This window comes from Pelophylax lessonae (assembly GCF_965119305.1).
Source record: "Pelophylax lessonae genome assembly, chromosome: 2".
Taxonomy (NCBI): Eukaryota; Metazoa; Chordata; class Amphibia; order Anura; family Ranidae; genus Pelophylax; species Pelophylax lessonae.
Window position 1 is genome coordinate 249,379,142 of NC_138769.1, and position 5,032 is coordinate 249,384,173.

Consider the following 5,032-nt stretch of genomic DNA (forward strand, 5'->3'; position numbering starts at 1 on the left):
CCTAGACCCCCTGAAACATGCGTCCCCCCACCGCTACCTAGGACCCCCGCACCAATAACAGGCGAAGAGGGCCCCCTTGCTGGAAGAGAAGACGAACTAAGCAGTGCAGACAGCGTAGATGGAGCCTGGACAGCAGGCAGAGCAGACACACCAGAGGAATACACCACAGAAGACCCAACAGGAGGAGAGGCAGGCACAGAAGGAGAAGTAAACAGAAGGGAAGGAGAGGCAAAGGACACTGACTTACCTGGCTGACCCGGTGAAAGCCTCCGCTCAGCCGTTCGTCCGTGTCCCGAATGAGGAGCCACCCCGACGTCCAGAGTATCCTCTTCATCCGATGCCGACAGTTCCCCTTCAGAGCGCTCTTCCACCTCCGCCGAGTGGGACACCTGGCCAGTCCCTGAAGAGCCACCGCTGCAGCCAGACAGGCTGAAGACTTCTCCGCTGGGAGCTGCCACTCTGCAGGGAACAGAGCGGCCTCCGTAGTTCTGGCGCTGGGCGGTGACGTCACTGCCCTGCGACGCTGTAGCACTTGTCCTCAGCAGGCTTCCATCCGAAGGTCGCATGCCCGTGACGTCATAGACGGGCGTCTCCGACCGAGCACCGCCACTTGTTCCCGCCTCCTCTTCTTCCCGCCGAACGCCCCGCCGCAATGGGACAGCGGCGGGCGCCGAGATCCGGTCCGGAACCACCGATGGGACGCAGGGGACCCTCCTGGAACCTCGGCTTCGTCCACGAGAGGCCACGGCCGTACCCGGAAGAAGGCCCGCACCCGGACCCCGCACTTCACTCCCACGCCGGACCGCGCTACCACCGGAGGGACCCGGGGAGCCAGTCGGATGGTCCAGAGCTGCAGGTGAGGGGGCAACGGAGCTGGAGGGGGCTGCGCTCACTTTGCCAGGGCCCCGTCTTTGTCGAGGATTCCTCCCGACCCCCGCTGTACCTGTAGGAGGCTTCCCACTGACAGCCGAGGTCGAAGGGTCCCTAGGGGGGCTCCCTAAGCGACGGCGGACCCTAGGGGTCGTTTCTGGGCTGAGGCGCTCAGGAGGCCTTGACCTCCTAGGCCGTGACAAAGTTGGGGCAGGCGAAGCTGGTACCTGCCCCGACCCCTGTAGTAATCCATCCATATTGGCCTGAAGCCATTGCGGACCATTCGCCAAGGCCGCGCTGCGTAACTGGGCCAGCATAGAGTCCAAATCCGCCATACCGATGGACAAGTGGGGGGGGGGGGTACAGAAGTTCTCCTATTGCTGTCTGGTCTCCAACTGACCAGACCCCTGGTCCCACCCTAAACTAGCCCCTGCTAACCCCACCTTGCCCCACCCTGCCCCACCTTCCCAAAAACCAATCCCTGCTTTAATTCTTCCTTAAAAGTTAACCCCCACTGGGTAGCAACCTTCCCTGCAAACCCCAGTCATGTCCAGCCTTCCGCTTACTGCTGTGCATCCATCTACAGGCTTCCCCCCTTTTGATGTATATTTATTTATCAAGATTTTAACAACTGTTTTTACTACATCAGCTTTGCAGCGCAACATTTCCCCCCATATACACTATATTTATTACCCGGAGTTTGCTAGTTTTATGCTTGCAAGCTGCTGGGTTTATTCTTCACATCCCTTTGGAGAGATAGCGTGAGAGCTTTTACACCATTTTTCAAAAAACACAGCACAACTGCTTGTTTTTACTGCCCCTGCAAACAGAAAGGTAAACTAGCATCTTGCTGTGCTTGCTTATGATCACCATCACTATGATGATGAGATCACAGCAGGTGCTGTATGGCTCTGTCACAGTATGTCCCATGGTTGTTGGGTGCTGACTTTGTTATGGCTGTACAGTGTTAGACTCTAACACACAATACAGCTAAAAGTTAACAGTCAGCATCCAACAAGCATGTGACAAAGCCATACAGCACCTGCTGTGCTGTCATCATCATAGTGATGGTGATCATAGGCACACAGCAGGGAATCTGAAGACTGTACCTTAAAGCAGGTGTATCCTCAAAAAAAAAAAACCCTGCAGGACAATGGCATAATGTGCTAGTGTGCATCGCATACTAGCTGATTATGAAATACTTACCTTAGAACGAAGCCCCCACACGTTCGCCCGGACACAGCTGAGGGAGCAGACACCTTCCCTCTACGTCTCTTCCAGGTTCGGCAGCTCCGGCGATGTGAGTGGCCGGAGCCGCAGTGATGTCACTCCCGCACATGCGCGCGGGAGTTCACTTTCCAGCAAGGAGGCGGCAAGAAGCTCTGGTGTCAGCGGCGGCATGCAGGGTGAATATCTTCTAAACCGTGCAGGTTTGAGGTTTAGGAGATATTAATTCTACATACAGGTAATCCTTATTATAGGCTTACCTGTAGGTAAAAGTTAAAAAGCGGAGTATACTACCGCTTTAATTATAGAGTAGCCTGTGTCACTTTGAGTGCAGGGGGTTGCTTGCCTGTGTACCTCCACCCACTTTCAGTCTCTGCCTCGCATCAGTCTCTCAGGCTTCCTTCAGAGCTGGCACATGAAGGGGAGGAGCAGCCGGGATCTACATATCAATCAATCCGCCAGCATAGACATTGTACAGCGGCCAGGATTATCTGCCTGCACCCGAAAATGAAAAAAAAGTCCCTCCTCTGCAGTCATCTCCTGGGCTCCTCTCTTAACTTCATTGGGCCCAGTAAATTGTAACTTTATACCCCGGTAAGCAAGGGGGTGTGGTGATGTGGTTAAGTCCTGTTTTGTTTTGTTTTTTGCTAAGAAATGTATTTTACAGCTGCCCCGGGCCCCCCTGTAGTGCTGATGGAGCCTGGGCCCGGTACAACAGGGCTGGTTGTACTGCCCTATCAGCGGCCCTGAACCCAGTCCTAGAGGGCAGCAGGGCATCTATGAGAATGTCCACGATTTGACCAGGCACCTGTGACACTACACAGTCAGCTGACTCTTGCGCAGGAGTGTGTTGTTCCATTCTCTGGTGTGTGTTTGATGGTCAGGAGAACCAAGGCATGAGGCTTGAGTGGCAGGATTACTAAAGAGAGTGAACCACGAGGCTGACATATTTTTGTTGTGTAAGTTACATTGATGCAAACCTGGTATGGGATGGTAGGAAGATGACATACATTCCCCCCTAGCATCGTACACCCCCCCCCAATCTCCACCCCCTAGCACCATACATCCCCCATCTCCATACACCCCCCCCATCTCCATACACCCCCCCAGATTCATACACCCCCCCAGCTTCATCTTCATACACCCCCCCAGCTTCATACACCCCCCCCCAGCTTAATACACCCCTCCATCTCCATACAGCCCCCTATCATCTCCACCCCTCCATCTCCATACACCCCACCCCCAGCTTCATACACCTCTCCATCTCCATACAGCCCCCCCTGCAAGTTAGTATTATAAAAATCCCAGACCTCAGATCAGAGCGGCACTGTTGCAGAGTGGAGAGCTGATCCCCGCCTCCTTTCCTCTGTGTACAGGAAACACACAGGAAGGGGGAGGGGCAGGTTCAGTGCTCTTCGCTCTCTGCACTGACACAGGCAGCTGGGGGAGAGAGACCAGCTGCCGTGTGTGTGTGTGTAACTCACGGGCGGTGTGCGGGAACCAAGCCGCCGGCACCGCCTCGAGCATTCCGGGACTCAGCCATGATTTGCCGGGGACGATCCCTGGCGAATCAGGGACACTTGTGAGCGGGAAGTATGGCTGCGCCCTAGGCGGCTGCCTTGTTCGCCTAGCGGGAGCGCCGGCCCTGCCAACCTCTGCATGGGCAACTGATGTCTTTTGTTGAACATTTCTTTGCTGTTTAAAGTAAAAGTGGGCTGAAAAAGCCATGGAAAGAGTTGTTGATGTGGACTGGACTCACTTTTATGCACTACCATTGAGTTAAAACAACCCCCATATACAAGAGGTTTGCTATGAGGGCAGACACACAAGAGAAGGAGAAAACAGCATTGTTTGGGGACCCCAGACTAGGAGGTTCAGGGCTACTCTGCAATACCATTGCACAGAGCAGGTGAGTATAACATGCTTGGTATTTTAGAAAAGCAAATGAAGCCTTTACAACCTCTTTATTATAAAAGTATTTTATATTAAAGAGGTTGTAAAGGCTTCATTTGCTTTTCTAAAATACCAAGCATGTTATACTCAAAAGTTCTTTCTATTATTCATAGAAATAAAGGGTATTGTTTTTACCTTTCCACTTTAAGCCTACAATGCTTGAATTCTCCTGTGATTAACCCATAGATACCCAAGCCCTAATTAAAGCAGAGTTCCACCCATTTTTTATTGTTGCAACATATATTATGCGAATGCTTTTACAAATGGCAACTTTTTTTTATGCAAGCAAATACCTTTTTTTTTTACTTTTTTTGGCAGGACTGTGGCTGCCTAGGCAATGTGGTCTGCCTAGGCAATTACGTCACTGAGCGATTCGCAAGGGCTCCTGGGATAGCAGCATCATGTATACCAGGAGTCCTTGCGAATCATCTAGTGATGAAATCTTGTGTTATTTCCAGACCGTTGCTATGGCAATGTGTCAGAAGGAAGGAGCGCCACGCGATGGCATTACTGCACAGGCGCGAGATCAGGAGGTGCATGCTGGGTAGCCAGCTGCATCAAATCCCAGAAATAGATATAAGAAGGCTTCAGATGCCCACAGTTGGCATGGACCCTGCCAGCTTTTGAAACCCAGGTAGTTTTACTTTATTTAACCTTCCTAGCGGTATTCCCGAGTGTGACTCGGGGTAAGATTTTAGTGCCAAAAGCGGTAACCCCGAGTCACACTCGGGGTAGCGCTAGGAAGATCGCTGGATCCTGGAGGAGGTTTTACTTACCTTTTCTCCGGGATCCAGCGAAGACTGCGAGCGGTATGCGGCGGCGGAGCTCTCTCCCGATCGTCTGCGAGCCCCGGCTTCCGTCTCCGGCGACGTGACGTCCGCCGGGGGGTGGAACCGGCGGCAAATTCAAATGTAAAATGCACCAAACACACTGATACCGTTCAAAATAAAATAAAATCACATTACATTGCCCCCCAGTGCCC